The sequence below is a fragment of the Dipteris shenzhenensis genome, chromosome 27 (genome assembly GCF_047967505.1).
Source record: "Dipteris shenzhenensis isolate YYH24624 ecotype China chromosome 27, Dip_SZ_1.0, whole genome shotgun sequence".
Taxonomy (NCBI): domain Eukaryota; kingdom Viridiplantae; phylum Streptophyta; class Polypodiopsida; order Gleicheniales; family Dipteridaceae; genus Dipteris; species Dipteris shenzhenensis.
The window spans coordinates 11,081,756-11,092,496 of NC_141622.1; positions in this window are offsets into that span (position 1 = coordinate 11,081,756).

A 10,741-nucleotide genomic window follows, 5' to 3' on the forward strand; every position below is an offset into this window, starting at 1 on the left:
GATCCTTTATACCAAGAATTGATTTAGGGTTTGACTAATTGGTTAGAAATTAGGAGCTAATCTTCATGATTGCTACAAGGATTTCACAAATTGGCACCCCCTCCATTTGTAGGATGATGAGAAGGAAAGAAGCTTGGCTAAATAAAGGAGGCACGATTGGTTGTTGGTGCAATCCAAATGGAAGTATTGAAAGATACAAAGCCAGATTAGTTGCAAAAGGATTTGCACAGCAATATGGTCAAGACTATAATGAGACTTATGCTCCAATAGCAAAGATGGATTCCATATGGTTCTTGATATCACTAGCGACACTCAGTAGATGGAATGTGTATCAGCTCAATGTCAAGAATGCATTTCTAAATGGTTACCTAGATGAGGAAGTCTACATGCAACAACCAGTAGGTTATGTTGAACTAGGAAAGGAGAATCAGGTTTGCCATCTCAAGAAAAGACCCTACCGCTTAAAGCAAGCACCCAGAAGTTGGTACAACAGCAAAATCGCATGTATTTTGCTGATCTGGGATACATGAAGTCCAATGCAGGTCATACTCTCTACTACAAAGTTCAAGGGGAAGCCATTACTATTGCACGTTTGTACATAGATAATCTGATTGTGACCAGATGTAAGGATAGCTTCATCAAGAAATTGAAACAATACTTATCTTTGCACAGTTCAACATGAAAGATCTTGGACCTTTCCAAAGAGAAATGGAAATTCAAGTTCTGTGCCATTCGGTCTCCTTCAATTCCAGACAAAATATCTGCACTGATGTGGCTCATATTGCATAAAGCTGTGTGGACCAATGTCAGAGGACTCAGGATTGGGAAGGGTAATGGTAAATGTATGAACTGCCCCTCTACCAATGAAGATATCTTCCATCTCTTTGTGGCTTGTCCTATGGCCAAAAAGGTTTGGAAAATAGTCCAACTGTAGACATGGGAGCTTGTGAATTGGAAGGCCATCTTACTTGGAGACTCTGCAAGGAAAAAGCAGGACACTTGGTCACCCCTGAGAGCACATGCACTTTGGTTCATATGGGTAACCAGGAATAATCTTCAGTGTAATCAGGTTATTTTGTAAGCTGACTTACTATTTGTTAACTGGCTGAGTAGGACCAGAAGAAAATTGTAGAAATGATTCATAGTTTCAAAGCAAAGGCTGCCCTCTTCAATGCTGACTTACAAGAACACACTCAAAGCTTCTTTGGGATTGATAATTTCACACCCTTTGAAGTCCCTGCTAAGATCACTGAGTTTCTTAAATAGGTACCCTCCACAACTATAAAAAAGGAACCAGACTCACCTTGTGAAGCCCATGCAGATGACACTGACAGCTTTGGGGACTTAGAGAGTTTCAATCACTCTAATTACTTCAATGATGACAATACAGATGACACTGATGACTCCTATGTCCCTCTCTTTTGACTCTGCTGCTACTGTTTTTTACTTCAAGAATATTTCTAAGAAATGTTATGATGAAACTCTCCCCATGGGGCCTGGTTGTTCTTTACCAAAGAACATGTAAATATTTATGATGAAGATGATGATATCCTAATATAACACAAACTTTTTCAGCCCAAAAAAAAGAAAAGATCTTGGACTTAATGCACTATTGTTTGGAATTGAGTTCTGGAGAAATTCAAACAACATCTTCATGAGTTAGCTAAAATATGTTGATAGTCTCCTGAATAAGTTGCATATGGCAGATTGCAAGATTGTACAGCCACTCCCATGGAAAAGAGTTTGAAACTTACAAAAGATTCAGAAAAGCCTATAGTCAATGACAGATACTATAGGTAGCTCATCGGATCTCTTGTATATTTAACTATCACACGGAGAGATATTTGTTATGCGGTAAGTTCACTTGCACAATTTATAGCAAATCCAAAACAGTCTCACTGGAACGCAACCAAAAGAGTCTTGAGATACATCAAAGGTATAAGACAGTTTGGGATAGAATAAAGAGGAAGTCATCCAAGGTTACATGGATACTCTGACAGTGACTATAAAGGAGATCATGAGACCAGGAGATCCACATAGGGATATGCATTTTTCCTTGGTCAAGGTGTTATATCATGGTTGTTAAACAAAGAACCAATTATTTCTTTGTCTTCAACTGGAGTAGAGTATAGGGCTCTCACTACAGTTGCATGTGAGGCTAGAAGACTATTGTCAGAAATAGATTACTTCGATGAATCAAAGCCAACAACAATATACTGTGATAATCAATCAGCTCAAGCATTGACCAAGAATCCAATACATCACTCTAGGACAAAGCACATTGATGTCAGAGAGCACATCATCAAAGAAAGAGTGTTACTTGGTGACATCGCATTGCAGCATTGTGATAGCAAAGAGAATGTTGCAGACATCTTTACCAAACCACTTGGTAAAGAACTTTTCGAGAAACACCGACAAGCTATTGGTTTGACGCTGAGGAAGGACATTCCCATTCAAGGGGTGTGATGGAATATAATGCTCGGTCCTTCTTTGATTTCCTAAAATCATCATCTTGAGGGAAGGCCTACTTCATGATGTTGATCTTGAGGGAAGGTGTTGAGAGACCACACTCAACATCCTAAAAATTACATGTGCATAGCACTAACACATATAGAGTGCTATAAAGGAAAGGGTTAGATGCCCTAATCCTAACCCTAAATGGGTTTGTATATATTCTACATTTTCAGCTAAATCTAATGTTAGTTAGTCATTTGTAGTGTGCTCTCTAGCTATGCCCTCTCTCCTCCTCTCCACTCTTCTCCTCTCCCCTCTTCATATTTTGACAAATTGTCCTCACCTTGTTTTTACCCCTAACCTAACCACGCTTTAACATCCCTTCTTACCTTATTGCCCTTCCTTATTGATTGGCCACGGGCCACACCATCGCTTACTTTCATTTTTTTGTGCCTTCTTGGTCTTACGTTCATGATTTGGTCGTTTTATCCCAATTGAACATGCTCCTTATACCAGTCATCAAGCTTTGGTGCTCAACTCTTCTCCTTGTCCATTTCGTCGTCTTATAAAGAGCTCGCTGCACTCCCTCATTCTCCCTTGCCTTCTTGCTTCATCGACTACTAACTTCCTCCCCAACCATTACTCATTCTTCAACACTTAGTTTATTATGGTATATGGCTCGCTCACGCACACTTCCACGTACATGTCTCCTTAGAGTTGTTACGCACCACCTACGCTGCTTGCCTTTTCCCAATTAGCAGTGTCTTCTTCTTTGATTTGTGCAACATTCGGTTCGTCCCTGGCCTCATTTGCTTATGCTTGGTTTCCGGTCTTATTCCTCACCCTTTGTGCTTGACTTGTGAGCTTAGGCGATAGATGTTGGTTTGTGACTTTGAATGAGCTTGTGGTCCTCAACCTCTTCGTATTCTCTCTTTGGCTCCTTGGGTTGTCGTGTTGCACCCTCACTCTACCTATTGTGCGCTGGCTCTTCATTTCTTTTCAAACTCATGGCAGATGTGTGATGCTTCGTTTCTTTCTTAGTTACCTAGTTCTTTATGGTTATTCTCTTAATTATCTACTCATTGGTTCAGCTCGTGAGCCGCCTCTTCCATGGCTAGCCTTTTGCTTGATGGATTCATGTTGAGTTAGCTTGCTTTATTTACTCTTGTTTACTTCTCCCTTTGTAACTACTTTAGCTAAGCTGGTTATTCATTGTGGTGCTCACATACTGTAGTATAGGCCTTAAGCTTCACTATATGCCAATTCCGTGTGGTTCTCTCTCTCTATATATGTACACTCATTCTATTTATGTATCCTTCTCTATCCGTAGATATATAGAGATCCTTCTCCGTGTACATATATATATATATATAGCTCCTTCTCTTTATTAAACTACTATTTATATCTAAATTTTTCTTTCCCTATTTGCTTTAATTTAGTCTAGATAATTGTAATTTTGTTAATTTTATTTACCTCTTTCTTATTTCTCAATATTTCTTTCTTATCTCCTCAATTGCTTTTTCTTTTTTAATTTCTTTTTCCTCATTTACCTCCTCTCATGTTTCCTTTTTTTTGTAAAGTTAGTCATTTATTCTTTTAATGTGTGGCATTTAGTCATTCATTTAATCTCTATGTGTTCTTTCATGTTTTATTTAATATTGGAGATCATTAGTACTCTAGTCCATCAAGTTAGACTTTTTTGTTTTTTTAAATCAATTTCAACTATAGCTGCAATTTATTTATTTGAGCATTAAAAATTGTAAATCAAATATTCCTTTGTTCCCCTATCATTTAGGTAGTTAATTACTTATGACCATCTTTTTGTCCTTCTCTCTCACCTTTCTTGTAATTATTTAATTATATGAACTCTTTGTGACTTATTTGCTTTTTATTTATTTTTTCCATCTTCAATGAAGCATTCTTTTATTTTTTTTATTTTAAAAAAATCTTTGGTCCTTAATTAACAATTGCGGGTGTGAATTACCCCTCATCAAGCATCATTGTCTTTAAGTTATTTATTTTTAAAAAATAAATAAATAATAAAAGGTTCTCTCTCACAAGGGTGTGGACTACCCCCCTTGAAATTTGTTCATATAAAGAGGTGGTTCATACCATGGACTACTTTACATCTAGGTTACCCCCCTTTTGACATCCCATTTTAATCATTTCAGAATCTTGATAGGTGTCTTACTCCATGGTATACGTGATAACAAGCTAGGGTTTACATGCATTACTTGTCTTCCCTCACAAAACTATGATGTTCTTACACTTTTTTTTGTTTGGATGGTGATAGGTAAGTGGACCCTAACCTCGGAGCCTATACTACTTGATGGATTTGACACTTTTGTTATAATTCTTTTCTTAAATATGCAAACTCAATATAAAGAAAAATTCTATTGCCAATCATGTTGCTCAGGTCTTTACCAAAAAATTGTTTGAACTACAATATCATTAAAAGTTATGTCAATTTTGTTTTCTTTAAAAAAATTCATATGCAACTTTTTATAATCATCCAAAAGATTAGATTAATTGTATGGTTCATTTATTGATGGGATTATTATAGAACAACTGCTTTTTGTGACTTTGAGGGGGGTTTCGAGGGCGAGTAGTCCGTGTCCGTGTGTCGGCATACCAAGGTGGACACCAACTCTATGCCAATCTTTTGTGCCCACTGCAACAGGAAGGAGACATCCACTCCGAACATCTCAGCACACTTTTGGAGTGGCCAGTAGTGTGTCGGATCAATCCTTGCCTTAGGTGAAAATATGATGACCCCTACTATCAAACCATAAATCGACTTCTCTCATGTGAAGCTCAATAGGACGTTCACTTCAGCACCATGGGCGTGCCAAAGATCTAGTCCTAGTGGACCCATCCAATCATTCATCATGTGTGGGATGTGATCCCCCATCATAGCATCAAATACCCCTAGGGTCCACTTCTCCAACTTGAGCCCACTACGCTGATCGAACCCCCTTTTTGGGGTTGCAAGATCATGAGCATCACCTCTAGTGGTAGAGGGTAAGAGTCCGGAATCTCCAAGTAATTCCAAGGCCCCCCAAAAGTCTCTCCAAAGAGGGCACCTAGGCTGAATTTTTGGAGCTGCTAAGCGGGAGATGAGGCCCTGCCCTCTGAATCCCCCCTGGAAAGGGAGGGCTAAGAAGGGAGGGGGACGAGGAAGTGGGGGGATGCGGTCGTGACCTTGCCATCTGGCAGGGGAGCCAGGGCAGGTTTGAAAGGCGGGTGGGAGGGGGGGACTGAAGAAGCTACTATGGAGGGGGAGGTCGGCGGGGCAAAGGGAGGGGGGGAGGGCCAGAGCGAAGGGAGGGGGGAGGTGGGGGTCGGGGGGTGGGTGGTGAGGATGACCATAGTAAGAGTGACAAGGGGGGGAGGAGGGGGAAGGGGGAGCTCGAGAGGAGAGGAAGGCCGTGGAGAGGGAGAGGGGTTTGGAGGGGGAGGGGGGTGGGAGGGAATAGGGGCAATCACAGGCCCGCCCTACTGATCAGGCACACTTGGGCTCTGAATCCCCTTCTCCTTAACCGATGTTGGGCTACCCTCCCTAGCTTCTGGCATCACAACGTAAGGAGCTCCTAAGGCACACGGCTCACGCAAGGGTGATTGTGGTCACTGTAGCTCCACTAATGGAGGATCGCCTAGCTAAACCATGGCCCCTACTGTTGGGAGGGAAGGGTCTCCAGCCAAGGGCTCCTACGGTTGCTCCTCCGTGGTGGTTGCCTCTTGACCTACTCTCTCTCTCTCTTGCTCTCCATGCATCTAGCGCATTGCCTGCAGGATTTCGAGCCAATTTACTTTGTTTCTTTTTCTTTTTCCCCACCTGGGTCCACTCTCCCTTTGAAGGTGTCACCCAGGGGTCTGGGACTCCTCCTACTCTTGTCTGAGGAGGTGCTGGGCTCTGGCCTGCTGACTCTACCTGTCCTGTAATGGGGAGGAGTCCTTATCAGAAGGGTACTAACAAAGTGTACCCCCCTCAAGGGTCTCAAGGAGGATCAACTCTAGGAGGGACTCGAGGCTCTCAACCACCAATCTGATCCTGGGGACCCCGTCCTCTGCTACCACTGAAGTTATCAAATCTGGCAGGGACTCCAGCACCATGCCAAATGCTCTGCCAATGGAGGGAAGGATGGCTCTGCATTCCTTTGGAAGCCCCAAGAAGCAGAGCATCACCGGGAATCGGGGAACATGGTGTGTTGTGTCCATGTCCTCCAATGGTACCAAGGAAAGAGGTATACTAGATGTAGGCCAAGGAAAATGGGGCTCTGCTCCACAAGTGTCAAGGCAGTAGCAGGAGAGCTCAGTTGATGAGAAAAACACCTCTTTCGTAGATGGTGACCTCCTAGATGTGGTCCCCTTCTAGTGCTTGACTCACCTGAATCCAGGCTCTCACTTGTCTCCTTGTGGGTGTGAGGCCAACTATTCTACCCACTACTTCATTATCTTGAAGTGGCCGAATTGCATGCTTCACCTGTTGCTTGTCGACTGGGGAAAGAAGAAACGTGGTGGTTGTGGGATTTGAGAGTGCTACCATAGAGCCCCTCTAGCTAGATCAAGGGGTCGCCACCAAGAAATTCTTTCTCCAAGACAAATAAAATGCTCACCACTGCCCGGAGGAGAGGGACTTGTCATGCTATCCATTTGGTATTTCCAAGACTCCTTTGCTAAAGGCAATCAATGATACTACAAAGTATTAAGCAACTTAATTTCTCAACACAAACTTCATTCATAATCACATTGGCCCCGATAAAGTGATCAACTTTACTATATACAGGCCAAATATTCTTAAGGAATGTATGTTCTTTAACCAGATGCCAATCCATTTAGAAGATGTTAACTATATACCAACCATTCTATATATCAACCATGGAGATCAAGGGCCCGTTGGTATAGATTTTGAATTCCTAGCCCTTACGAATTCCAATAGTATCTGTAGTGGTATTGGACTCTACAAACCATCCATCCGGATGATCTATTTGGATCATCAAGAGGTAGGATCTAAATTCAAAATTAAGATATAAACAAAGCCAACTTGGACTTGTGAATCTATTGCCATATTCTAGAAAATTGTTCCATACTCTCTTCTCTCCCCCCTTAAACAATAATAAGCTTCCTTGACCTAGATCAAAACCAAAATACCGGGTGGAAACTCAATCAAGTACACAATTCTCAATGTCAATCCTAACATGAGATCCAGTACACCTATTTTTGACATGATCATCTTTACCCAGAAGGCCCTACTCTAACCAAAGTAACCTTTAGCCATATTTTCAGGGGACAAAAGAGATCCTTATCCTAGATTTAGCTTCTTGTCATCTTTCCTCGCTTATGCAAACTATACGAAACTATATCCTTAATCATGTCTTACAAGACACAATAGTGCAAGGCTACTTATATCCTATATTACACTTGCCAAATCCAAGCAATGCATATAGCAACAAGAACTCCATGGTTCATTTATGAACGGTACTCAACATTCCGTTGTCATGTGCTTAGTCCAATGGACCAAAGGAATGAGATTAAGTTCCTCTCAACTTAGTTCGGGCTCAAAGCGAGCAGTCCAAACACCACCTTTAATTGATGTCATCACTGAATGACACAAGCACATCACCTTCGTGACCCAACAAGGTTTCAATTTTCAACTAAGTGGTGCATCCCTAAGGAGTTCTTGAACAGTGGATTATGCAATCACAATATGGTTCCATTGTAATCAAAAAAGCGATGCAACTGGCCAAATCCATGGCCAATTAGTCAAATCCATGGTCACCATACCACCAGAATCCACCAATCCAAGTGTCTGGCCTATCCAAGGAAAACCCCAATTATGAAAGAGACATACTTTTGATACTATGAGGTCTTCCTTGCTTAGGAAGTCTGATACTATGGGGTTTTCCTTGGATAGTGAAGTTCGGCCAAACACTTGGATTGGTGGATTCCAGTGGTATTGTGGCCATGGATTTGACTAATTGGTGTATCAAACTTCCTAAGCAAGAACTTCTCAATGTAAAAAGTTTTACAATTTTAATTGACCAAACAAAAAGTTATTCTTTAAATATGGACAAAATCGATAAAAGTTTTCTCTCTACCCAATCAACAAAATGGTGGTCCATTAAATGTATTGTGACCTACTCAAAAATTCACCAAACTTGCAACTTGGGGCTTTCACTTTTACGTGAAAAAATATCATTATTTCTATTATGGGCTTCCAATATAGCCCACCCCTTGATGGGCAAACCAACCCTTTGAGTACTGATCACAATTCAACCATCGCGTGAATTGATCTTCCGTGTCATCCTCATTGTTGCTTATCCGGATAGAATAGCAAAAGATGGGCGAACAGCTTGACAATCAGGTTAGCAGGAAGCAGACGATCAACCTGCATAGTATCTACTGGTTGGCAAAATTACACCCTAGGCAGTCACCTAGAATATCTGACTCCCTTGCTAACAATTGGTCATGTTGCAATATAGGCAATTAATATAGAAAGCATATACTATTGCTTTTAGACTTTAGACCATTAAAAACTGCTCCATAGAGCTAAGGCTTTTTGTAAAGCTTCTTTCTCAAATAAAGTTCGTCGATTGAGTTCCCCAAAAAGCAATGAACAAGGAATCTTTTCCACTAGAATTCTTGCATGCTCGCATGCAAGTACTCATGCATGATCCTTTTGCACAACTTCTGCATGCTTGCATGCAACCACGTGCTGCCCACTAGGACTCGTGCATATACCTAGATGAATCCAGGAACATTCTCAAACTCACACAACATACTGCTGCCCACTAGGACTCAAGCATGCAAGCATGCTTCACATGCACACTACATGCATCCATGAACTTGCCTGCAATACACAACTCAGTTTGCATGTCACTATTTTAGGACATGCCTCCAAATCAGGCACATGCATCAGATTTCTTGACATGCAAGGCCTCTAACTGAAGCCCAATATCAGTCCTATCTGCATGCATGTCTCTCAATCTGCCTAAACCAGGTTACCCAATCGATAAGGGTAGACAAGACTCGTAATAGATCCTCTCTCTCTTAAAGAACAGGGTCTTGGAAGACCTGCACCAGCCCTGGTAAACCTGCCCTTATCAGCGAAGCATTTCCCTGTCAACACATACAGGTTGCTAAGTAAATCTGCGCCATCATTTAAGAACAGCAAGGAATTTATTCCAAGCTACACCAAGCCTCAGATTAGTAAATTCGCTGAGACAAGGTGAGTCGAAATACCCAGCATGCCATCTTATGCCTGCTTGCAACAAGCAGCACTAGTCTTCCCAAAACTAGTGACTGTGAAATAGACCATGCATACAACTGTTCCAACCCTTCGGTCCAGCTCTTACAACAAGTCATTTTGCATCTCTCCCTGCTGCAAGCTGAAAGATGTACTTATATCCTGCAAAGTAGATCCAACTACTTCAAAGCTGCAATTCAAAATCAATCCTATGCTGTTCCAAAATCTAAAATAAGCTTTTACTACATACACGCACAGTCTCATCCATCCCTTTGCTTATACAACTCAATTCACTTCTGGCTTTTTTTGGCACGAATAGGTGCATCCTTCACCAAGATAAGCACACCAAAGGAAATTTGTGCTTTTCCCAAAGCAAGGAGAAAATGAAACACCCCCAACCAGGTAAGTCACTTCTGACCTCGGTGGGGCAGCAACTCCAAGCCAAAGTCCTTAATACCGCAGCGCAATCTCACAAAACAATCCATAGGGTTTCAGCTAGCAGGTCACCTCGCATCTGCCATAGGCTTAGTACGTCGAGCCACCCCTCTAGACCACCATGAGAGCTAGCCAGCCTCAAGGTCAAGAGGTGTGTCCCATACCACATGCCCCTTCCTCTAGTTGGCCAACAGGTCTACGTCTAGAGGAGGCTTCAACTCCTCGGACCCCAAACACTGAGCTCGTAGCTCATACTTATAGGCCTAGCATAGGCTATCTTTAGCAATTAGTCCTAAACTTAGGTCGCATGCCCAAAGTGGCTTTGTTTTACACAGATCATGCTTTTCCCTAGTTAGCTCTGTTAATCTTGGAATAGCCATGCCCTTCTTAGGCTGGCCCAAACTCCAAGAACCTCATCCACACTAGCTCCTCTCAACCCTAAGGTAGACTACGTCCTAATCCTAGATCCAATCCAAGATCATAGATTGGTTGGCCTTGACCCTAGACAGTTCAGTCCTGGTTAGGACCTAGTTAAAAACTAGCACAAGTTCTTGTGAGTGGTGTCCCCCATCTTAAACTAAAATTACAAAACAACTGTTTTGCTTT